This window comes from Bubalus kerabau, chromosome 8, assembly GCF_029407905.1.
Source record: "Bubalus kerabau isolate K-KA32 ecotype Philippines breed swamp buffalo chromosome 8, PCC_UOA_SB_1v2, whole genome shotgun sequence".
Taxonomy (NCBI): Eukaryota; Metazoa; Chordata; class Mammalia; order Artiodactyla; family Bovidae; genus Bubalus; species Bubalus kerabau.
Genome location: NC_073631.1, coordinates 26,198,518 through 26,225,512, shown reverse-complemented (window position 1 = coordinate 26,225,512; position 26,995 = coordinate 26,198,518). Strand labels below are relative to the sequence as shown.

Here is a 26,995-nt window from a genome sequence, read left to right as displayed (position 1 = left end):
TTAGCACCCATGCATGCATACTTCTCCATAGTGGCCCTATCAATCTATATCCCCACCATTGCAAGAGGGTTCCATTTTCTCCACACCCGCTCCAGCATTTATTGATTGTAAATTTTGTGGTGATGGCCATTCTGACCAGAGTGAGGTGATATGTCATTCATAGGACCATTGTAACGCTTCTTACTTACCTTTTGAGGAATTTCAGCAAGTGGTCACAGCCAATTTTAAGAGAGGCTGAAAAATGTAATGTAACTAGGTATCTTATATCCGGTTGCTATTAAAGAAGGGAGAAGAGATTTTGGTGGATGGTCTTGGCAACAATCACATAATTATTTTTGGACCATTGGGTTTACTGGTGATGGGTTTTATCTCTCTTTTTTCTTTAATCTTACATTCCTATTGATGTTTCTTTCACTCAGGTACTTTAATTCTGGCATCACACAGGAGTATTGTATCATGGGAGCATAAGTAAGAGGGTAATTAAAGAAAGAGTAAGCAGTTAACAGTGCCAGATGCTGCTGATAAATCGATGAAATGAGCACTAAAAATATCCCCTAGATTTGGCAAAACGGAAGTCCTTGATGACCTTAAGACGGATTGCTCCATAAATAAATGGTACATAGCTATGTTGGCATACAGTATGCTAGTAGATGCATAGGAGAGGAGAAAATGAAGACAGCAAGACAAGTAATTTCTTTTAAAGACCAACTGTGGAGTGGCAGAGAGATAGAATTGTAAGTCAGGATGATATATGACAGAAGCCTAGGATGACTCCATATTGATGGAAAAGGTCTAGTTGAGAAGGTATGGTTAAATATTAAGGAAAGGGAAGTTAGATAATATTCCTGAGAAATTATAAGGGGGTCTAAACACACAGATGGGAGGAGTTGCCTTAGATAGGAAAACAAAAACTTCCTCTAATGTAATAGGAAAGATGGAGACATACCGGGAAAGAGAAGAAAGTTTGAATCAATCACTGGGGAAACTGAGAGAGGAAGTTTCTAGAATAACGCAGATGGACTGCTGAGCTATATGAAAGATCTGATTGAAGCTACTTTGCACAAATCTACACAAAATCATTATAATATCCTGTTAATGTTATATTGCATTGCCATATTAATTTGGATGCTATCAACCCTAAAACTTACATTTATTGAAGTGTCTGTTAATTTTTTACAAACACTAAAAAACTGACCAAGAGTAGGAAAATTATTATTTTTTTTCTTTTTTGCCTAACTCTGCTTAATTAATCTGTGGTAAGAATTCCTTAGTAAGCAGGCTTCTTACAAATATAACACTTTGTGAAATTCAGTAACTCTCTCAAGACTTCAAAATGAGCACTCAGATGGAAGGTTTTTAAGAGTTGACATCATTTATCCGTATTTTATTGGAATTTTAGAAAATTCTGAAAAGAATCTTGTCAAATGAACCAGTATTTCATGTTTATTAAAAAGTAACTAAGAAAATTGACTGCCTCATTTAAACATCCCATTTATGTGCCAAGAAGTTGGGGAAAAAAAAAAAGGCCTTTGTCAGTCATTAGACATTTTTTTAAAATGGAATCTGCCTATAAATTGTGAAGGCACTTGGATATTTATCCAAGGTCAGGTTGTTTCAGCCTTGTAATCTGGCTGCTGTCAGCTTCTGGGTGTAGGATTCATTTTGCTGGAGCCCACCATGTTGCCCTGGAGAAGGGCATGGCAACCCACTCTAGTATTCTCGCCTAGAGAATCCCATGGACAGCGGAGCCCGAGGGGCTACAGTCCATGGGGTCGCACAGAGTCAGGCACGACTGAAGCAACTTGGTACCATGTTGCCCTGGAAAGTTAACTTCCCTTTCCAGGCTCTTACAGTCTGGGCCACATTGCGTCACCCTAATAATGGCAAGTACCAACTTGCTCCATGGAAGAAAAGCTATGACAAACCTAAACAGTATGTTAAAAAGCAGAGGCATTACTTTGCCAACAAAAGTCCATATAGTCAAAGCTATGGCTTTTCCATTAGTCTTGTGTGGATGTGAGAGTTGGACCATAAAGAAAGCTGAGTACCAAAGAATTGATGCTTTTGAACTGTGGTGTAGGTGAAGACTCGTGAGAGTCTCTTGGACTCCAAGGAGATCCAACCAGTCCATCCTAAAGAAAGTCAACTCTGAATATTCACTAGAAGAACTGATGTTAAAGCTGAAGCTCCAATTCTTTGGCCACCTGATGCAAAGAGCCAACTCTTTTGAAAAGACCCTGATGCTGGGAAAGATTGAAGACAGGAGGAGAGGGTGATGATGGAGGATGAGATGGTTGGATGGCCTTACCGCCTCAATGGACATGGGTTTGAGCAGGCTCTGGGAGATGGTAAAGGACAGGGAAGCCTGGCATGCTGCAGTCCATGGGGTCGCAAAGAGTTGGACATGACTGAGTGAATAGCAACAACAACCAGACATCTGGACTTCCCTCGTGGTCAGGCAGTAAAAAATCTGCCTGCCAATGTGGGAGATGTGAGTTCTATTCCTGGGTTGGGAAGATCCCCTGGAGAAGGAAATGGCAACCCACTCCAGTATTCTTGCCTAGGAAATCCCATGGACAGAGGATCCTGGTTGGCTACAGTGTATGGGGTTACAAAAGAGTCAGGCACAACTTAGCAACTAAACAACAACAACCAGACAACAACGGATAACCCTTCTACTCATGACTAAAATCAGCCCATCCTCACAAGCCTTATAAACCCAACTCTACCTTGCCTGCCAAAGCTACCTGTATGATGTCACCACCTCCCTGGTTGCAGCTCCCTGAGTGGCCCTGCCCAGCGGCCAGCTCTCCTCAATTGCATTAAGTAACAAAATGCTCAGCCTTTCATCTGCATGAATCAGTGTGTTGTACTCCACCATCAAAAGAATTCTTCAAGTCTTATAAAACAATTGGCGCTGTGGTCAAAACCACTGACTTTTGGATAACTTCTTGGGAGACTACTCCTGGCCCACTAATTGGCTCCAGACCATGGAGACAGCAGTTTGGGAATGGAATTTGAGCTTGAGCTTTAGTCTGGAAGCCCGAGGCCCCTTGAGCTATGCTTTCCAGGCCAGAAGATTCTGCAGGTCTGCTTTTAGTCACAGTCTGTGTTTGCCAGAGACCTGTTCCAGGGGATTCTTCCTGTCGGTGGTGGTAGTTTCTTTGTTATTGTTTGGGGCAGAATTCTCTGTGAGTTTCATGGGGCTCCTGTGCAGGGAGATGTTGATTGGGCTACCCCATAGAAGAGACCACCCCATAAGAGAGAAATGGCAGCTGGGTCCATTATGGTGTTGCTCGAGTAGGTGTAGAAACTACTTGTCTTTGCTGCTGTGTATCTCATTGGAACTTTATGCTCTGTACATTCTCAGGAATATCATAGGCTGCACCTTCAGGGACCTGCTGTGTGTGTGTTAGTTGCTCAGCTGTGTCTGACTCTTTGCGACCTCATAGATGGTAGCCTGCCAGGCTCCTCTGTTCATGGGATTCTCCAGGCTAGAATACTGGAGTGGTTTGCCATTTCCTTCTCCAGGAGATCTTCCCGACCCAGGAATCGAATCAGTGTCTCTTATGTCTCCTGCATTGCCGGGTGGGTTATTTACCACTGATACCGCCTGGGAAGCCTGTACATATATATAATATACTGTATATATTTTTAAACAAGGTGCACAACTTAAAACAATTGAAAATCCAAAATTTACTAGAATAATTTCTTCAACAAAAGGATTCAAAGGCCGCTGATTGCCTTTTGTGCCTCTACAACATAGGTTCTAAATTTAGTTTAACAAGTTCTAAAGTGCACCAGTTGACAAAGCTTCATGTACTTAATTGTACTGTATCTCATATTACAGTTTTGTCAGAAGAGCCTACTAAATTTAAACATGGAAGCCCCTCTAACCTTAGGAGAGTAACTAACTATGAAAGAGAAAAAATAGGTATTCTTCATTTTAAGTTATAGCCCTGCCTAGGTTTCCCATAGTCGTAATATCTGTTGCCCTAAAATATTCTATATTGGATATGGACACTCTGAAACAATGAGTAATAAGTTGAAGCTAAGTAATGACTTGATATAAAAGGACTCCATGTGCCTCCCAGTGAAAATAGTTAAGATGGCCCAATGAGTTAAAACAGGGCCTTAAAAAAATTCAAGCTTTATGTAAGACCTAATTACTATAGGTGCTATATTAATTAGGTGATTATGTCCACCACCTCTCTATTTAATAGTCAGATTTTACCTATACTTAAACCTCTTACAATTGAAGGAAAAAAAGGACAATGCCTCACAGTGGATCACTACATTAAGGCTACTTATGTCAGAAGGGATGGCCACCGTGGCAAAAACATGGGAGAGAAACCACAAAAAATGAAACAACACAATGAAGTGTGCCAGGAAACATTCAAACGCAGCGGTGACAGAAAGCAACACATGAAAGCTCACATCCCAGTGTGTGTCAGTGTCTGAGACAAAACTGTGGTGAAGCCACACAACTGTGCTTGGTCTCGAGAGTCATATTTTCTCCCTGCTTGAGGAAAATCACCCTTTTATGTGCAAACATGCTAGCTGGTGCTAAAGGTTTGCAGTAAAACAGCCTCACAGGGAACACCGTTGTGCATGATACTCATGGGCAGAAAATGAAATTTGAAGTAGTAGCATCTCATGAAAAATTGAGTTGGGCCTTTCATCTCAGTGGATATATCCCTTCTAAAAGGAAGCGCCAGTGAGGCTTATCTCTGCCTTAATACAGAGTCACTATGTAGTATTGATCTCAACGGTTGTAGTAATTATTCTCAGCTAAATATCAGAATGTATCATTGGAAGGACTGCAAACCAACAAGTTTAGTTATTTTCTGTAAGAAACATATTTCTGTTTATTAAAAACACTGATTTGGAAAAAATAAAAAATGACAGGCATTCCTATTAGTGGCTCCTTCACTACAAAGGTTTTATCAACCCCTTCTCACATCTGCAGGAATTTTAGGATGCTTATGGGGCCCTTAGGTTGCCCTTGGGTTTTTGGATGTTAGCAACTGAGCTTACTCCTTAGAAAGAAAGTTATGACCAACCTAGATAGCATATTGAAAAGCAGAGACATTACTTTGCCAACAAAGGTCCATCTAGTCAAGGCTATTGTTTTTCCAGTGGTCATGTATGGATGTGAGAGTTGGACTGTGAAGAAAGCTGAGCGCTGAAGAATTGATGCTTTTGAACTGTGGTGTTGGAAAAGACTCTCGAGAGTCCCTTGGACTGCAAGGAGATCCAACCAGTCCATCCTAAAGGAGATCAGTCCTGGGTGTTCTTTGGAAGGAATGATGCTAAAGCTGAAACTCCAGTATTTTGGCCACCTCGTGCAAAGAGCTGACTCATTGGAAAAGAGGGAGGGATTGGGGGCAGGAGGAGAAGGGGACAACAGAGGATGAGATGGCTGGATGGCATCACTGACTCAATGGACGTGAGTCTGAGTGAACTCCAGGAGTTGGTGATGGACAGGGAGGCCTGGCGTGCTGCGATTCATGCGGTCGCAAAGAGTCGGACACGACTGAGCGACTGAACTGAACTGAACTGAACTGAACCGAGCTTGGCTCAGTGCTATACACCACTAGACCAAAAATCACTTGCCACATACTGGCCTTTCCTAGAAATGGTGGCTCTCACAGATCCCTAAGCATGTGACCTTCTGTACCCAGTTGGCAATTATGCCCTGGTTTATAAATGCAGCACCCCTCAAACTTAGCACCTCTACTTAGTCCTTCTTCTTTAGGGATGAAACCAGACCTGAGCCTTCTGGGATATTCCACCTGAGGAGCACTTGGTCTTTCCTGTCCTCAGTCTCTTGCCAGATGACAGGCTACTTGATAAGGCTGTCTTTCCCCTGGTTACCTTATCTACCAACGGAGTCCCTTGGGATCAACTGATGGAATAGAATTGCGGTTTTGTAGACTATTGGGAGGCATTGCCACCATTGTAAATGATGAAGCTCAATGGTATAGCTATCAGGGAAGGTGCTCAGATGGTAAAGAATCTGCCTGCAATGCAGGAGATCCGGGTTCAATCCTCAGGTCAGGAAGATCCCCTGGGGAAGGGATTGGCTACTCACTCCAGCATTCTTGCTTGGAGAATTCCATGGACAGGCCTGCAGCCCACAGAGTCACAAAGAGTCAGACACAACTGAGCATCTAACATTTTGGGCTTCCCTTATGGCTCAGCTGGTAAAGAATCCGCCTGCAATGCAGGAGACTTGGATTCAATCCCTGGGTTGGGAAGATCCCCTGGAGAAGAGAAAGGCTACCCACTCCAGTATTCTGGCCTAGAGAATTCCATGGACTGTATAGTCCATGGGGTCGCAGAGTCGGACACGACTGAGCGACGTTCACTTCACTTCGCTTCACTTCAGTGGTATAGCAGTGCTTCCCATCTCCCAAGTGGTAAGAACTTTATAAGTCTGTTATAAAGGACAGGGCCCAAGAGTCAGGAAATTTGCCATACTTCAGACAAGCATTTTAGCACTGGACGCCCTCATCAGTGAATTACTCTGTATGCATCTTTCTTTTCTTTTTACGTATACATATTCTTGAGTCATTGCCTAAAAGTTGTTCCCTCTGTTCAGGATAAAGAACTCTGTGAACCTCTTTGCTCACAGCCCAGAATAGAAATCAAGGTCACACGTATCTCTGCATGTATTAAGGTCACAATATAAGGCTCCAGCAGGTCACTCCTTATCCCTTCGGGCATTCCAGACACTGACAGTGATCAAGGCACATAGTTCACTTCTCAGAATACATGGTGCTGTGCTGCTGGACTGGCAGCCAATAAAACTCAATTCTCCAGTAGGTCCCAGACAGCTGGTATAATTGAGAGGCCTAATGGGCCCCTCAAAAGGTCTCTGTTCAGTCAAGAGATGACAAACCACTGGACAGTGTCTATCTTGCCCCCAGGCATGAGTCCCTCTTAAGTCAAGGCTTCTTAGCCAACTCATACCACACAGCAGCCTTCAGAAATCCTTCCTTTAGATGTTTGCTTTATTTACAGGGAAAGATGTCTGGCTACTTGTATATAAAGATGCATTATATATGAGGTCCTTTATAATGTCTTTTCCTGCTATTATAGATTTCAGTTCTGTTCTCCTCCCATAGACCCATTCACCATAGACCGTGTCATGGGCCAGGAACCTGCCCATCTGATATGGGACTCATTTGAGCCCAAACTTCCACCACTCCAAGAATCTTCATCAATATTCAGGATAATTAATCTTGGCTCTCCAACTGATTTCTTCCAGAAAATTAAAATTACTTCCCTGGGAACATTCCCTTTGACAGTGTGGGCTAACAAAAGGGAGAAAACTGGACTTAGTAAATGAAATGAAGATAACATGAGGAGATAATAAAACCAACATCATATCCCATAATGATGAAGTCAGACAACCCCTTATTGGTAATTATACATGCCAGAGGAAAATCTACATCAAAAAATAAGTCTTTCAAGTGCAGTCACATACTTTTCTGTTGACCTGGAGAAGGAAATGACAACCCAGTCCAGTATTCTCACTTGTAAAAATCCCAAGGACGGAGAATCCTGGCAAGCTACAGTCCATGGGGTGCAAACGAGTCAGACATGACTGAGTGACTAAAGAACTTGATCTTGTTGCTATTGGTCTGGATGCTTTCATTGGTTTGCAATTCAGAGGCTCCAGTCCTCCAGCTAAGTTACTGTTTCAACCAATTTGGCAGTTTCTGGAACCCACATCCCTACAACCTGATGTCTTCACTGGCTTGCCTTTTACCCACCAAACCAACAACTGAGGAAAAGGGCCTATGGTAATTGGCTAAATTGGAGGGTTTGCCTATGGGGTAATGCTGGAGGTCCACACTCAGCCACAGATATTTTAATTTACAAACATGACATCCCATTAACAAGATGTATCCCAAATAGGTCATGTGATTTAAAACCCGTCTGCAATAGAATCCCATTCATCATCCATCTAGACAATCTCTTGGACAGTGGGAGCTTTTAGATTTGGCCACCCTGCATTAGAATTTAATTATGTCAGTTGGGTTCTGGTGCTTTGGATCACTTATGGCAATTTCATTGAGGCAAACGTCATCTTTGTTAGCTGTACATCCATAAAGCCTTGATTTAAAAAATGTTTTTAAGTCAAGCTCCCAGGATGAAAATTGTCTTCATATTTTACAAGAGGCTCATTCTTGTTATAATACTATAGAGCCACAAAAACAAGACCCTTATTAACTTGAGTGACTATCCATTTATAAAGATACTTCGGTCCCATATCCCAAATTGCTTTGCCCTGGACTAGGAGTTTGTTCTTGGAAAAGATACCATGTTAGATAATATACCTGGGCCTAATACTTGGAAATGACTTTGTACCCTGTGACAGAGACAGCTACCCCTGAACACTGAGACCACCATCCCAGCAACACTCTCCGATTGACTCTCCTAAGATGCCAACCAACTGGACATGGACTCTTTATTTTATTTATTTATTTATTTTTTGAGATTTGGGGTTCTGTGTCTCGACTTATGCTGTTTACTTAGCCTGTGGTATGCTCCTTGTTCTATATCTACACTTACAGACCTAAAGGGACATCTTATAAAGGTTACTGCTCTCCGTGCCATTCTAAAAATTAATAGAAATTATTTCTTCCCCAAATAGGTAACTGCCTCACATTGGTCCACCTTTTACTTGGACCTCCCACTCTGTAGAGCCTTCTCCCGCTTCCTCTCTCCCTCCAGCTTGCCACCACAATCACCCACCCTATAGGTATGGCCCCCATAACCACCCCTTCCCCTTGGCTATAAACAGATACCACTAACCTTTACATATACCTTACTGAACTAGCAATACGTGTGTGTGTGTGTATGTGTGTGCTTGGTCATGTGTGATTCTTTTACGACCCCATGGACTGTAGCCCATCAGGTTCCACTGCCCATGGGATTTTTCAGGCAAGAATACTGGAGTGGGTTGCTATTTTGCCATTTCTTTCTTTGCAGGATCTTCCCAACCCAGGGATGGAGCCTGCATCTCCTGAGTCTCTTGCATTGGCAAGTAATTCTTTCCCACTGTTCCCACTGGGAAGCCCCAAGCAGTTCATACTCTCCATCTACAAAACTGCTGCACCTACCGCCTTGACTCAGGGAATACAAGATAATATTATCAAAAATATATTATTTGGACATTAACACGCCTTACAAGTCCACCATGATATTGTTAGAGACTTCCGAATTTCAGGTCAGTTTTTTGCCTTACAAATAGGAAACTTGGTTACAGGTTGACCTACTTATACTTCTACTTGTTTTCCTCCTTCTGACTCTCATAATAAAATATTTTCCTAGGCAATTTAGGGGAACATATATGCTACTCTCTGATATTTCCTCTACTACCTAGGCTACTAGAATTCCTTAGATAATTGAGCTGAGAACTGATGCCAAGACAACAAAAGGTCAACTGTAATATAGTTTTGGTTTTGTGCTGTCTAGACTCAGTTTTGAGGACCTAACTAATAGGTGGTCAGTCCCCTTCTTGAGCAACTGATTAAGTCCACACTCCAACCATGTCCCTTATCAGGCTCCCACCTTCAGAACCATTGTACCTCCATGCTAACTGCCTCAAGGTCAGGAAGCAGGCAACTGAGGACTGCCCCTATGACCTGAGCCAGAAAAAGCAACCAAAGTAGCCAGCCCACAGGGATCCCTCTGGACCTAGCTGATCCTCTCTCCTTTACCCTCTATAGCTATAGCTTGCTGGTACCTGGTGGGGTGGTAGGGAGGGGAATTCTTGCATGTTCCTGTCTGGTAGCCATCTCTTCTTTGGAACTCTAAATGACAGAGTTCTCCTTTTCATCTATCTAAATGTCAGTGTGTTTTGTTCCTCTATCAAAAAATCTTTAAATCTCTTGAAACATGTAGTTTATTTTCTGTGACTATAAAGCAATAACAGGAATGTTTCACCCAAATCTGAAGTTTCTAAATTCTTAGGATTGCCCCAAAGCAAAAATAAGTCACCTTAAGTTACCGAAAATTTAAATACATTTCCACCTCCAATAAAGCCGTGTGACCTAAATGTCAAAAGAACCTAAATGTCAGAAGAAGATTAAACTCTTACAGGCATTGATTCATCATAATCATTGTCCTTTTTTGTCTTCGTATTTCTCCTGTCGTTCTGTTCAAATCAGTTTTGTCTGTTTCCTCTGAGCTCAGTTTTTTTGAGTCATTGGTATTCTAGAATGGCACTCTTCAATACACTAGCTCTTAGTCAAAGTTAAATGAAATACAATAGAATCTTTTATTCCTAAGCTACACTAACCACATTTCCGAGTCTCAGTAGCACATGCTACTAGTTGTGACTATAATGGTGGGTGCAAAAAGGCATTTCTTGCATTGTAGCAAGTCCCACTGCACAGCTGTCTTCTGGAATACCAGTGCCTATGAATTCCTTCAACTACTTCCAGTATTATTTGTAGACATTGTATTATGGAATATATCAGTATTTTAGGTGAATGGTTGCTAACTGAAGGATAAGATAAAACAACCTAGGAGAAAAAGTGATGAAAAGTAAGAAAGAAAGCACGCACTTAGAGGAAAAAAATCATTTTTAACCTAAAGAAGACAGATATACCAATTATGATAAAAGATTCTGTGCAATCTTGGTATCCCTAATCCTTTTGGATTAGTCTTTCTTTTTTTTTTCTACCAGAGATAGTATATTATCTTGGATTTGATCTCTACACTTCTGGGTGGTAAATGTTTTCCTGGGCACACATGTAGTAATACAAAACAAAAACAGCAAGCATTTGCTCTTATGCAATGTCCAGAAGACTTTCCTCAATGGATCTGAAAATATGCTCCTGATAATATGGTTGGCTATCCAGACAGAGTGTGGGCATAATGTGAACAGGTCATCATGAATCCTTTTGGGTTGTACTGTCTATTAAGTCTTGCTGAGTGGAAGCATGGTGACTCCCAATTAGATATGCATTGCAGCAACTTACATTCATCTCAGTTCAGCAAACCACATGCTCACTTAGAATATATACAAAACATTGTCCAGCACTGGTACTGGTTTTGAAGTAGCCTGAACATGTGTCTGAAAACTGGGATGGTTCCCCACATATCATGCTTAAGATTAAACCTTGATAAATTCACATTTTATAAAATGCATATTATTTGATCTGCCTTTTTGAGCAGCAGTATGTGGCCATGATTATCAGCTCATTTTATATATCCTGTGTGTATGTGTGTGTGTATGTTCACGTGTGCTGTGTGTGTGTGTGCATGGCAGTATTTGTAACCCTTGGCACTGTTGACATTTGAGTCATCTGCAACTGTGTCAGTCTCTGTTGTGAATGAGGGCCTGCTCTATGCATTGCAGAATGTTTAGCAGCATCCATGTCCTCTACCTAATAGCTGCTGGTAGCGCCCCCTCATACCCAGTTGTGACAAACAAAAATGTTTCCAACTGGTGGCACATGTCTCCTGGGTGGCAAAATAGCCTGTATTTGGGAAGCTCTGTTCTATGATCATTTCTCCGAATTATGAATATGTTCATATGTATGTTTCTATAAATGTAAATATAGCACATGAAGGTGCTCCTGACAGCAAATATTCAACATTGCTTTTGGCCTCCAATCCCTCTGCACTAAACCAGTCTGAGATGCTATGGTATAAGGTAAATACTCAAATCTGCAAATATCAAATCTGTGACTTGTGCAAATTGCGTACGTGGAAATAAAACCCTTGATTAATAATACCAAATCAAAATCACCTCTATGTAATCTATCTTTATTAATAGAGCCCTGAGTAAACACATCATTTTTTTACTCAACTAAAAGATAGTCCTTTTAGTGCAGAGAAATCATTATGTTTGGCCATGTCTAAGTCACTGTTTTTGAAGTGAAATTACAAGGCTGATGAAGATGCAATGCTACTTCTCAGAGTCCAGCCAATGAGAATGATTATAGTTTATAGTTTATCCTCCACAAAATGATAGATCTTACCCTGCTGGCACAGTCAGTGACGAGTCTGCCTGCAATACAGTAGACCTGGGTTCAATCCTTAGGTCGAGAAGATCCCCTGGAGAAGGAAGTGGGCAACCCACTCCAGCATTCTTGCCTGGAGAATTCTATGGACAGAGGTGCCTTGCAAGAGTTGGACATGACTTAGCGACTAAACCACCACACAAATCAGAAAATGTAAAATTAAAAAACAACAACAGCAAAAGCTTTAGAGTTTGGAATTTGAGTATGGTGAGGTCTCCTTTGCCCTGAGAGCCTCTTATATCCCTTTATTTTAATTAGGATTGATTACCCATAGATAAGGAATTATGACTGGCCATATTCACACATGCATGAAGGGCATTAAGATCTCAAAATGAGGCTGCACAATCAGTCACAGATACATGTTTCCTGGATTGAAAAAGAAGGCAACGTTCTTCCAAATTTAAGCCTGGAATCCTTTACTGGTTAATATCCACGTTTCATTTATCCACGTTTCATTCATCCACATTTCAATTACTATTTTAAAAAATAAATCCTATAATTTTGTGTGAAAGCTTAATTATTGTATCATAGTTTGATGTTAGTTTCTAAAAAGGCATTTTAAATATAGAGAATTATAATCCTTTTTGTGTGTATATATAAATATATATATTTAAATATATGCATATATTTAACTATATTTATATAAATGTATATATATATATATGAAAACTATATATATATAGTTTTCATTTTTAATATGCTGGTGACCTAAAAATGGAATTTCTCTCCATCTTTGAGAGATTCTGCCAGTGTTCTCCTTGCTTATCGTGACATCCATCTGCAAAGTGTTGGAGTAAGAGGTAATTAAACCACTAAGTGCAACATCTGAAGTTTCAATGACAACCCTTTGGCATGAAAGGTGAGGACCGAAAGTGTTTGGCCAAGATGCGAGGGACGGAATCCAGAATTCAGGACTATCATCACCATATCACTCTTGGAGTCCAAAAATATTAAAAAGGATTTAACAAAATAATTAAACCAGGCTCATGACTAGAGGAGCTTTTGCATTTGGCAAAGGCACTTGAGAGCAGGCTCTTCCTTAGCAACCACTTAATCATGATCTCATGGCTTGTTCACCCATATCCCCATCATCCATTCAGATGCTTGTTTTTTTGTGTGTGTGTATTTCATATATATGGATATATTTATATATCCATCAGTTAGTCTAGAGTTTCCATCTGCTTTGCTTAAGGAAAACACATTTACCTGTAATATACTAGATAGCCTATTTTTCAGCATTTTAAAATATAAAACGCATCAGGAATCAGCACTAATGTTTTCTCAGATAAATCTCTGTACTGATTACCATGAAGTACATTGATGTTACTATCACTATGACAACATTATGACAAGAACTAGTCACTCTCAGCTACCTAGTAAAAGGAATTGTCATCTGTATTTGCGAATAAAATGTAACACACATTAGAATTTCTATTTTCCTGCATAAATTATTACCTTAATGGCTAGGGAGTGCCGAATCACAATTGGACGAAGAACCCATTCCCATTCATGTTTCCCTAAAGGTAAGATTTGACTATTTGAGGACTCTATACTTTCATTTTTCAGGAGGTTAGAAAGGAATCAATTGTTTTATCATTATAAGGAACTATTGGAGGCAATAAGTACTCTTCATCTGCTTTTTTGTTTTGTTTGTTTTGCATTTAAGGAAGCACAGAGCTGTGGTATCAACAAACGGTCTGAATAAGTAAGTGAGCTTTGGGATCTATTTGAAGTTTTCTTTGTGAAGCAGTATTTGAATCAGTCTTTATGCTTTTAGGATTTTGCATAATTTTTAACTTTCAGCTTCTTGTGATAGAAGTGAGTCACCCTCTTGTACTGTTCCGTTTTTAATTAAGCAAGGATTCAAAACCATGTTTTCATTGTTAGCTTTAAAAATGAGTTGACTCTCATGCGTTCTCTGTTCCCCTCCCAATAGGGATGTCCTATAGAAAATAAACAAAGGTGTGCTGTACCCTTAGAGAGAAAATATTAGTCCCCATAAACACACTCTGCTGCCTATATTTTTAGATTATTTATGCTCAATTTTGTACTTATTTTGGATTGTACAGTACAGTGTCAGCATTCTGACATTTGTTGCTTAGAGAACTTAATCACCACACAACATGACATGAAACAGTTGACAAATGTCAATCTTCCCAGGAATGTTTGCCCTTTTATTTGATCTGAGCCAAATAGGAACTATTTAGAGGAATTCCTTCTTTATAAGACTTGGTTGACCTATAAAAAGGAAAGCAAAGGTATGACCTATCTTGATTTTGAAATTCTCCCTTTCATTTCGAGAGTTAAGATAATATGACAGATATCACATAGAAGCAGGAGTTGCAGTCATAGAGTTAGTCAATGTGTTCCCTTAATTACAAAATCCTTAATGAACATGATTGACAGACTTTTCTTAATTGTAAATGTATGTTGCATCATTTGGTGCTAGACGCACTGAAGGAAAAATAAACATTTTTGACAAAAGGTGTGCTATTCCAACTATATTATTTGATGCAAAAACTCAAGTATGTTTTTGTGTTACTCGAGTATCCATCTGAAACAGTTGGGGGAAATAATTGCAAAAAATTGAACATGGATAATATTTATCTGTAAACATTCTGCAGTTTCTCTGAGAAGTGATATGATTAACTCGACATTCAATATGTATATATTTTTGTATAAGTCTCTGTCTTAGAACACAAATGTACATATTCTGATTATACTGTTTTTTCTCTCTCCCTGGTTATGCTGTTTTTTAAATTAAACAACTTTTGTTTTCCAAATTCTACTTATGATAGCTGTATTAAACACCATAGACAAAGAAGAAAATAAATATTTCAATAGAAGATGTTTTGAAAATATTTCAATGGCATCTGAAGGAAAAATTAAACACAGATAAGCATAGATATGAAGAGAAAAAAATAATCAAAAGTCTGTTGGATATGCAGAAACTTAAGAGAAGAACAAATTTCAGACTTGTATTTTTAGTGGGAAAACAATAACAACTTCAAATTGATTGCTTTAAGAAATTTGTGTCCATGAGGCATAATTCCCCTGCAAATTATAGTTTCTATTTTAAAGTAAGCCTTTAGCAGAGCATATTGTATATAACTAAAAAAATCTGTTCAGTATCACTCATCTAACCTATTTTTATCATATAATAACACAAGCATTAGATTTCCTGTATCCTCTATAAAGTTAACCTAATTTATACAGCCTTTTCCCATACACACAGACACAAACATACATTTACATGCTTTTATGTTTCTTCTTCTCTGTAACCCATTTGATATGGTTTACAATAAATTTATTTTTATGTCTGTCCTTTAAAATTCTTACAAAAGTAAACAAACTTAAAACTCAGTTCCCTGAGAACAATTTTTTATTTGAAGATTTAAGCAGCCACAGATATTATGGTAATCTCTGAGAGAGCAAGGGCATCAGAATCATAAAGGAGTTCAAATCTTAAGGAATATAGTTTAGATCTAATAGGATATTAATCCTACTAAGTTAATCACTTTAACATGATGACTGCTCCCTCACCTAGTGTTTTAGATTTAAGTTCTGTGATTTTATAGCACGTCAGAAATAGAAGACGGTAAAGTACTCTTCTTTTTCTTTCTTTAGGATTTAAAAAGCAAGTGTTTTATTTAATTGCTCTGGAAATAAATAAGATTTACTGCTTATGAATTTAGAGAGAAAGAACAGCATAATCTCTGTGTTATACACAGACTGATTTATTGCAGATTGCCTATTTAAGTTACATCAAATAGCTTTTACCACACACAGGGAATCCTAACATTTGAAAAAGTATTCAATTTAAAATGGAAACTTTTTTCTAGTATGTATGTTAGAGTATATATCGAGCCTTAGTTTCTGTGCAATGTGTGGTTAAAATGGCATTTTGTGACTAGCATGACAAAGATCTCAGACACTGATTTTTTACTTTATCCAGTTCCTGAGGCAAAGTAATCTGTCATTACTTTCCTGAAACAGTATCATCTTGATTTAGCTTAAAGTTACATTCAGTGTTCTTTTATAAGCAGGTTTAGGTATGATCAGATACTAAAAAAAATAAAAGGCTTTCATGAATCAAGGAATCTTTCCACCTACAGTATTGTATTTCACAAGCTTAATGTTAATATACCTAATTATTTTTCCTTTCTTTTTTTCTTGTATAAACCTAATTGGTTTCACAAAGTTTGTTTTAAATTGAGTTGATTTTTTCTTGTAGTTAGGAAATGGAAAATCGGATAGATATTTTTACTCACCTACAAATTTTAAATCAAATAACTGTTTTTAAAATACTGTATTTAGTGTCCACAAATGAGATATCCTGGGACCAGACTTTTCTGCTATGAATATACCGTGAGTCTTTTGTTAGTATTATGCAAAAGGAGGTAGGAAGCTTTATTTTCTGCAATATAAATGAGATATTTTTTTTCCTCTACCATCTCAGAGCTCAGTGTGCATAGGGATACCATAAAATATATTTATTTATGATATTTATTTTGTGAGCCCAGACATGTTTCAGGCTCTGAAATACATAGGCCCTATTTACTTGCTATATCACCATCTGTCAGAAAATGTTTTGAGTTGAACAGAGGCAGCAAAAGAATGATCCGATGCGCAGATGTTGTTCAACTGAGAAATCAATTATTCCAACAATTGAAATTGTCGTTTAGGGAGCAGAGGAATTTTTCTTTTTTTTCATTGTGATACAGTAGTTTACTTGATCTGACTCCTTGGGATGGAAAGAAAATGCTAATTATTTTTCATTCAGATTTACATTTGAAATTTCACTTTAGGACTTAGGACAAAAATGGTTCAAGAGCCTTGTGACACCTTCACCCTCTAGCCCTTACCAACCTAGTCTTTACAGCTGATCTGCACTCAACAGAGAGATCTATAAATGGTTTCCACAGCAGGAGTTCAGGGCCATCTTTTGGAAGAGAGTCTAAGGACTATTGCACAGTATGTTCTCATTAAGATTTGTTTACCTGTTAAAACAAGGATAGCTCTCCCAGAAGAAAAATCACCAAAAAGGCAGCTTTGGGGAATGGGCAGGAAGTTCTGAGGGGCAATATTATTTGCATTCTCTTTGAGATTGATGAGGGCCGCATTTTGAGGTTGATTTCTATCCTCTTTGTCTTTTTCTCCTCTGAATCATTCATTCATTTATTTCCTTTTTCCCTTGTCATTCATTTTTTAACTTATTCATTCAACTAGTGTGTACTAAGCATTTTAGCATTGTAAGCCACTTTATTTGCCGAATTTGCTCCTAATACGAGAGTTTGCATTTTCCTATTACCGTCTAGGATTTCTTCACTACTTGATACCATCCAAACAAATGTTTGCTTCATTATCTGTTTCTCTCTCACAATCTGCACCTTGTCAGAAAAAGAACGTCTCCATGTTGTTCAATGCTGACTCTCCCAGATCTAGTGGGTGGCCTGGCATCTAGCGAAAGTAGTGTTGATACTAAATAACAACAATAATAATTAAGCAGCTACCTTTTGTTAAAATTTTTAAATGTTTGTTCAAAAATGAAAGCATGAATGAAGGAAGTCTTACAAGAGGAATCACTGGCATTGATAAAGCCCAAATCATGTTAATGTACTTAATGACCAAGTAATTCCATACATTTTCACTTTCAGATAACCCAGAGTTTCCTATAGTCAGAGGGTTTCTGCAATCTCTCCTTTTCATCATCTTTGCAGCCCATTGGTATTGGACAGGCATTAGAATTACTTTTTGTGTGTGAGAGATTAACAATGTATTAAAGAACCATCACTTGAGGCCAAGCCCCTAATTGTAAACATTGTTTATGATTCAAAAATCCTTAAAGAAGATGGATGGTAACAGCAAGAGTGTATCCTTGCTTTAATTCCAGCATCCTCTGCCTCTGGCACAGTTGTTGTTATCAGAGTTTTTGTTAACTTTTATTATTATTTTAATATGTATTTATTTTGACTGCTATGTCTTCATTGCTGCACGCAGGCTTTCTCTAGTTGCAACGAGCAGGGTCTGCTCTTTGAGAAGTGCGTGGGCTCCTCACTGCAGTGGCTTCTCTTGTGGGCTCAGCAGCAGGTTGGCTCAGTAGGTGTGATGCACGGGCTTGGTTGCTCCAAGGCATGTGGGAGCCTTCCAGACCAGGGATGGATGGAATCTGTGTCTTCTGCATTGGCAGACAGATTCTTAACCACTGGACTACAGGTCCCTTACAAATGACATAATGCAGGACAAGACAATGAAAGTTTAGGGGTGCCATGAACAATCAAAATAATTTTGACACACAGAAAACATGTCAAAATAAAGAGCTAGTGTTTTACAAAAATTAATGGAAATTCTTGTATTTAAGTTAAAAAAAATAGTCAACAATGCATAATAAGAAAATTCCCAGAATATTAGTGTGAGAACAAAACATACCGTATTCTTTGAATGATGTAAATGTATAGTGAATATGCTAAAAGCATGAATTTCATGTTCTTTGATAAAAATATTTGCTCAAATAAGGGATATCATGCATTGCATTTATAAGGTAGATATTAAAATTTTACTTCTGTTTCAACAGGGATGATTTAATTTAGTTCATGCTCTTCTGGAGCAAGAAACCTGACCCTCACCCCAAGGAGATCTTTGGGGAAAGAATGAATAATTATCTCTCAGTCATGTTACAGGGAAAATTCCAGTAATGGATAGTAGAAAGGAGTGTATGATATTCAAGTCTCTTACAAGACTGAAATTTGACTATTGGCTAAGTAATTCAAGACTAAAAAGCAAATAAACAAAAAACCCAAACAGTAACAACAACAAAAACCCCAGAAAGAAATGGGAAAAGACAGAATCTGTTGTTTCCAGTCATCAAAAGTAGTGGATATATTAATTTCTTTTTCAAGAGAGCTCTCTTGAGAATGTATGATTTTAGTTTCACCTTCTGTATTAAAAAGAGGTATAAATGGGTAATTTATTATCATAAATATTTTAATTTTCACTGTGAAAACAGCACTGTTGCATATATTTTGATTCAGTTAGCCATACATGCAGACTCAACAAATCAAAGATCTTTTAAATAAAATTTTCTAAAGCCTCAAGTTAGAAGCTCATTTTTTTTTTTTTTGCTTATTCACATTCTAGTTGCTTATCACCTTAGCTGCTTATCAACTAGGAGCAGCCTTGTTCTGTTTAGTGTTTCTTGACTAAACTGAGAGAAAGTCAACAGAAGCTTTTTTTTTGTTATTGTGATATTTATTTTAGTATTTGGTGGGGAAGAAGGAAGCAAAAAGATCAAATTTATCTGAGATTTAAAGGTATGAGGATAATAGAAATGTTCTTGAATTTTCTGTTACCATCATCATTAAGCAGAAGGTAGACACAGATATTTCTGTTCCAAATATCTCTGATACATAGAATATGGCTTCATGGGCTACCGCATGTTTCTATTTCTTTGCCAGAAAGATCCCCAGCAACTATTAGATTCTTTCTTTTAAACTTAAACCTGTCTGCCTGTCTGTCTTTCTCCAAGTATCTCAGTTTCTCAAACACTTTGAGTTCTAATTATTTTTCTGGCTAACATTCTCCAGTAGAATTTATTAGTTGTACATACTTTGGTAATTTTTATATTTTAAACAATATTATTCATCAGCAAAGATAATTCAAGTCTTTTCAACTCTACAATTACATGTTGCCCCAAAATCAAGTCTGAAAGTATGTCACATCAAAGTAGTTTTTCATAGTTTCTTTAATTATAAAAGCCATTCACCTAAAGTGTCAATCACATTGTTTAAAGTTAGCAAGCTCTTCTTATTTAGGGTATGCTGTATATAAAATCGGAGAAGGCAATGACAACCCACTCCAGTACTCTTGCCTGGAAAATCCCATGGATGGAGGAGCCTGGTAGGCTGCAGTCCATGGGGTCGCTAAGAGTCGGGCACGACTGAGCGACTTCACTTTCACTTTTCACTTTCATGCATTGGAGAAAGAAATGGCAACCCACTCCATTTATTCTTGCCTGGAGAATCCCAGGGAAAGAGGAGCCTAGTGGGCTGCCGTCTATAGGTTCGCACAGAGTCAGACACGACTGAAGCGACTTAGCAGCAGCAGCAGCAGAGGACTTCCTTGGTTGACCAGCAGCTAAAACACCAAGCTCCCGATGTAAGGTGTCCAGGTTTGATCCCTAGTCAGGTAACTAGATCCCACATGCCACAAGTAAGAGTTCACATGCTTGAACTAAATATCCTACATGTGCAATGAAGACCCAGTGAGGCCAAATAAATAAATAATAAATAAAATAAATATTAAAAAAGAGAAACCTCAAATAACTGGCTCTTACAAAATTTCCATTACATGTAGAATGAATAAAACATGTCAGAATCTGTTGTAAAAATGTACAGTTTATTCATATTATGTCCTTAAGATGGAATTTAAAGGGCTTTAGCTGTGAAGAATTTTCCATCGTCTTATTTTTATATAATGATCTATAATATGAATTTTATATGGTATATTTTAACAAGATCGTGTTAGCAATCCAATGGAGTACTTCCTTCTCCAATTCTCAGTTGTTTGTCTTTACAATATCCCTGTGCTTGAGTTAACCACAAAAGAAAATTAAAAATTAATTAGACCTCCTGAGGTTATCATGGACTGGGGCCAAGGGAAAAATCCAACTCGATCCCTCATCTGGCCAGTCAGTTTAATAGAGGCAGCACAGACTCCGGGAGTATGCAACACTGAACATCCTTTTACAAACTTCTCCCATTGCTGTCTAATTAGGACTTTTCCCTTGAACAAGGAAAATGGTACCAATCCATTCTGATATCACCAGCATGAATCACTAAAAAGTTATTTAGCAAAATTTTACTACGCTTTTAATGCTGTACTATGTGAGATATAAAAAAGCCTTTTAAGCCTTAGTCCTTCCATCAAGACACTGTGTCTTAACTACGGAGACACATTGAAAAGCTAAATTGTATCTTATTCCTTCACTCCTAGGAAATGAGAGAAGGAAATGATTAGCATGGGCCATTATTATAAAATCACCACGGAAGAAAAAGACTCGAGTCAGGCCTTCAGAACTTGGAAGGTTATAGTTTTGTTGACAGAAAGAATGAAAGATAGGCTATGATGGGAAAAAATATAATTAAATATATGAGTCAGGAAGAAAATAGCGTATTTAAGAGGGAGAAGGGAGTGGCCATTTTGGAGTGTGCTTGCTATGTATGACTTGGGATTTGTTTTAATTGGAGTGTAATTGCTTTACAATTTTGCGTTACTTTCTGCTGTACAACCAAGTGAATCAGCTATATGTATACATACATCCTCTCCCTCATGTACTTCCCCCCGACCCTGCCCCATTTCCACCTGTCTAGATCATCACTGAGCTGGGCTCCCTGTATTATAGAGCAGCTTCCCGCTAGCTATCTATTTTAGTCAAGGTAATGTATATATGTCAATCTTACTCTCCCAATTCATCTCACCCTCCCCTTCCTGAAAATGATCTTAAATATATGGGAGTGCTGCCAAATAATGGAGAGCATTGAAAAGTCAAATATATGATTGTAGAACTGATCAGAAATTTGTTTCATAATATTTTATGTTCTTTTGGTGGTAGGCCTATCCAGATTTAATAGGGTATGGATGGTGGTGTTAATATGCTATTATTACTCTGTTCTGTTTTCTTTTTCTATGTTTTGAATTAAATCTGTATTTCCTAATGATAACTAAGTGATCTGTGTATGTAATGAATACAAATCATCAGTAAACCACAATTAAGAGACAAGTGTTTTGGTTTGGTTTTGTTTAATTTAATGTCTCTTCTAAAATGTAGATTGAAATTTTTTTCCTACAAATCTTGCTATAAATGGTGCTCCAGTTTCTATCATCATTCTGCCATCTTGAGCATCACTGATTTGGTTAAAGAAATTATACTTCTTGCCCCCTATCTTATTTAATGGCCAACAGTCAGTTATTCATCCATCTTCTCCTCACTATTGTCAGCTAGATCTCTTTAAAATGAAAATTTAAGGATGGGGAACACATGTATACCTGTGGCGGATTCATGTTGATGTATGGCAAAACCAATACAATATTGTAAAGTAATCAACCTCCAATTAAAATAAATAAATTTATATTAAAAAAAGAAATTATACTTCTTGCCCCCTATCTCATTTAATGGCCAACAGTCAGTTATTCATCTGTCTTTTCTCCTCACTATTGTCAGCAAGATCTCTTTAAAATGAAAATTTAAAAATAATTTTTCACTGCCCCCAGATTACCCAACTCCTGTTTAAAAATTTCTAATTATGTTAGAATAAATTCCAGTGTTCTTTTGATAATCTATAAATCTTTTTTTTTTCCTGGATTTGACTATCCATCTAATTCTTTGTCTACTAAACTAATTTACATTCTTTACTTGCCATTTATCTGAAATATTTATAATTATTCAGAGTGCACTCTGAATTTTATATTAATATTAATATAATATATATTATATATATAATAATATATAAATATTTACAATTATTCAGAGTGCACTCTGAATTTTATATTAATATTAATATATATTATATATATTATAATATATATTAATATTAATATATATTATATATATTATAATATATATTAATATTTACAATTATTCAGAGTGCACTCTGAATAATTGTAATATTTCAGATAAATGGCAAGTAAAGAATGTAAATTAAAGTGACTCTATGATGTAGCACTTTATATTCTTATTTATAAAATTCAACTATTAAACACATCAGTTCTTCCAAATTTTTATCAGGCATCACCTCCAATGTAGTCTTCCCTTACTCCTAAATTTCAACCCTTTTCCCTAAAGATAATCAAATTTACTAATGTAAAGTTTTATATGTTAAACTCCTTAGGGTAAATATCATATATTTACATTTTAAATTTTATTTATACATTTTTTCTTTTTTATTGCATTATATACTACCTCAGGGAAAGGTCTATCCTATATTTATCTACATGTTTCCATTGCTTAGTGCAGTGCCTGCAGTATGGTAGATTGTTATTAATATTGGTTGAATTAGAATAAATCTTCCACCTACTGAAAGGAAGAATAAAGGATTTTTGATACATGTTAGCTGTGGAGTGGGTATATAGCTCATGTTTAACACCAGCAATTCTAGAACAAGGTTATTTGCCAATCAAACCTTGCTCCATCCCTCCCTAGCACATCAAACAATTGTCTTCGGATTTTAGTAAGGTAATTGATTCTCAAGGGCAGATATCCCACTCACCCCTAATCCAATGTGAATTTATTTAAAACAAACAAACAAGCAAACAGGTAGGCCAAGAGAGACAAAGTTGAGCAGCGGAGAGAGAGACAGACAGACAGACGAGGGGCAGAGAACACAAATGGTTCACAAGCTCTCACTTCTGGTGCCCTTCCTTTAGGACCTGTGGTCCATATCTGGCCTAAACTCATTTTACCTGCATTTCTGTCACTTGAAACCAATGGAATCCTAAAAAATAAAATTGAGTATATATACATATATATGTGTATTTATATTAACAGCTTCAGGGTTTTGTATATTTGTTGAAAGTAAGATGGAAAATGAAAACTACCACTTGAAATAATCATAGAAGCATTTATTAGCTTTGCTACTAGTACCATCTTGTTTTGTATGTATACACACACACATACACACTACATCTATATCCATTTACAAAGAATTCCATAAACATTAATGTGTTCTAAAGATGCAAAGGGAGATGTTTCATTATACTTTGAATGAATTGCATCAAAAATCTTGATTTGCCAGTATTGTGATGAAAAGCTCGTTTTTTCTAATGTGAACATGTACTTTCTACCCCAGAATAAATCATTTTATTCAAAACATAAAATGCTAAACTGATTCTGGTCTTTGAAAAAGGCGATGCTGTGCTTTTGTTGTTCTTGCTGCTGTCATTTTCAAGTAAAAATGTGATGTCCTCTATACTTCTGCAGCTGAAGTGAAGAATGTCATTTAAAACAACTCTTTTCAAATTGGAAAGTACCTTATTCATTTCTGAAATTGGAGAAATAGGGGAGCTTATAATATGGATGTGTAATTTATTTCTCAAGTTGGAGAGTCTGAAGTACCTCATAAAAACACGTAAACCACTACAGGATCAGTAGTAAGTCAAACTGATGATTATTGATGATTATAAACTTTCGTATACAGTGTTCATACTGACAAGTATTTTTTTCACAATTCTTGACAAATGGTTGTGTGGTTGGTGAGACTATGCTTATAAAGGATTCATAAATATATCATCCCATGTGCTATCAAGGCTAAGAGGAGAAGTGTGTCTACCCAGTGGATAGATGTCATAATGAAGCAGCCTGCACTACGTGTCTTCATGTTATTCTATTTTTTCTATTATATGCAATGTGGATCCTCTGAGAAGTAGTTGCTGACGATCTATCTACTCAGAAGGGTTGTGAAGGTTTATTGTGAAGTAAAAAAAAAAAAGAAAGAAACTTGTTAAAAAAAAAAAAAAGAAAGAAAGAAAGAAAAGTAGACGAAGAGGAATCAGCAGGATTCTGCAGGAGAAACGTTCAGTCCAAGGTTTGAACTTATTAAATTCTGCCAATCCAACAGAGAAGTCTGAAAGAAAGGTTACTCAATAGAAGAGTCCTTTGTTAAGCAGAAATGACCTAACTTGTATACCAGTTTACTCATCTATCTGCTGCATCCAAAGAGTGGCCTTGGCTCAAAATTTGTGATGAATGAGAAAGACCTCGTAAATGGAAGCCATCATATGAGCCACGCTCTGCAGAGCTGGTCAAGGATGCTGTCCCTGCATCACCGTGGCACATTCAGTCATGCCTGACTCTGAGCGGCTCTACAGACTGTAGCCCACTAGGCTTCTCTGTCCATGGGGATTTTCCAGGCAAGAATACTGAAGGAAATGGAAGGCCATTTCCTCCTCCAGAGGATCTTCCCAACCCAGGGATCAAACCTGAGTCTCCTGTGTCTCCTGCATTGCAGGAGGATCCTTTACCATTCAGCCATCTGGGCACATTGGAGATACATAGACTAATAAGAAAGGTGTATGTTAATCAAGTTAGTAAGCACAGTTCTTTGAGTAACAGGACTGTTGGCCAAAATTCTAAATAGTGTGTTTTTAAATTAGAAAGGTTTTGCTTACTGAAGTATCTAGTGGTTACCAGCAGAAAGTGCTCGAGTGGCAAATGGAAGGAGAGATATGGAAATAAAATCAATATTCTGTTCAATAAAACTTAAAAATAAACAGTTTACATGCATGCATACCAATCTTCGAAACAAATGAAACACAAAACCATTTTCAAAATAGAATAAAAATTCAAGGATAAAAGGAAATAGACGATGAGCTTAAGTAGAGTCATGCCAAAGAAAATGGAATAAAGGAAGGACTTAAAAAAGCCTTTTCTAAACTGGAACATTTATTAAATAAACCATACAACCCCTAAAATAACTATCGCCTCCAAGAATGAGTTTGCCAGATGTGCGAGTGAGTATGTGGAATTAAAACATGTAATAAATCTGTAAGTTCGGATGTGATGTTCTCTGGTGTCTGAGCCCTTCTGCCTGAGATCCTGACTAATGAAAAATTTACCAATGGCTTTTATTTTATTTGACAGAAAAAGAAGTATTTGTTATTAAAACTTTCAAAATCTGGAGAGAGAAGATAAGTGGATTCTCAGTACTGAGCATACAGTATTCACATCAACTTTGCTGCTAAGTCACTTCAGTCGTGTCCGACTCTGTGCGACCCCATAGACAGCAGCCCACCAGGCTCCGCCATCCCTGGGATTCTCCAGGCAAGAACACTGGAGTGGGTTGCCATTTCCTTCTCCAATGCATGAAAGTGAAAAGTGAAAGTGAAGTCGCTCAGTCGCGTCCGACTCTTCGCGACCCCATGGACTGCAGCCCACCCGGCTCCTCTGTCCATGGGATTTTCCAGGCAAGAGTGCTGGAGTGGGGTGCCATTGCCTTCTCCTCACATCAACTTTAAAAGGAAGAAAAAGACGATCTGCTATGGGACATTGACAGCAGTATCACACTGGTCAGTATCAATATAGGTTTTGGAGGAAAAATCACAATTGTCACTCCTTGGCTACATTCACTCTATTAAATAAAGTGATATTTATAAATTAAATTTTCTCAAATTATAATATAAACAAGTTTGTATTTGCATTTTTTCTTTTTCACTTTCAGTGATCTAATGTTTAGAGCTTTTCATTTCTTGACAGCAAGGACTGGAAGAATAGAACTAAAATGTTTAGATTACTGAGATTTCCAGTGACCTCTTTCAGGTTGGCACATTGGAGCAGTTACTAAGTGAGCTAGCACCACAATATGAATTTAGTAACAAAAGTGCTTACTAGGTTACAAATGAGTTATGCTGGCCTTAGTGGACTGTAGGACTGTGGATACCCGATTTAGTTTCCTCCCTCAAATTTAAAAATATTAAATTCAAGAAACTGGGTCATGATGGCAGATTGAGTGAATAAAGGCATGTAACTCTTGTTTACCTGAAATACCCTAAAAGGATGAAAAATGAGTTTTTAAAAAAGATCTCCCTCCTGTGCTGGCAAACAAGAGAGTCATGAGCCAGGTATAAGGATCATTCTGTCAGAATCAGCAGTTCTCACATAACCCAACTATAGGCAATTACACAGTATAACTGAAAAAAACTCTCAATACCCAGAAATAGACCTATCAATACAGGTGCAATTATTGTATCAAGAAATGTACAGCATTTTACTAAAAAAGTGTGAGAGATCTGAGCAAGTGGAAGCAAGTTCACTATTCCTAAATGTGAAAACATATTTGTGAAGATGTCGGGTTCCTTCTAACCTCCCTTCCTATTGATTCATAACTCAGTCCAATCCCAAACAAAATACCAAGTAAAATAATCAGCATCAGTGATTTCTCTACAAAAAGAAGTTAATT

The 26,995-nt window shown here is 37.6% G+C and overlaps 1 protein-coding gene across 2 annotated transcripts in view; it reads left to right on the top strand.

Annotated features, from left to right (window-relative positions):
• The window catches only part of DGKB (diacylglycerol kinase beta), a 1,145,939-nt gene that overhangs the window by 179,324 nt on the left and 939,620 nt on the right, over positions 1-26,995 (top strand). The window contains exon 4 of one of the 2 annotated variants that reach the window (XR_008717644.1): positions 25,681-26,172. The exons of the other annotated variant lie outside the window; for it this stretch is intronic. The gene's annotated coding sequence lies outside the window, so the exon portion shown is untranslated. Of the gene's footprint in view, positions 1-25,680; positions 26,173-26,995 lie in introns of those variants that run through there. 2 annotated transcript variants of the gene reach the window in all.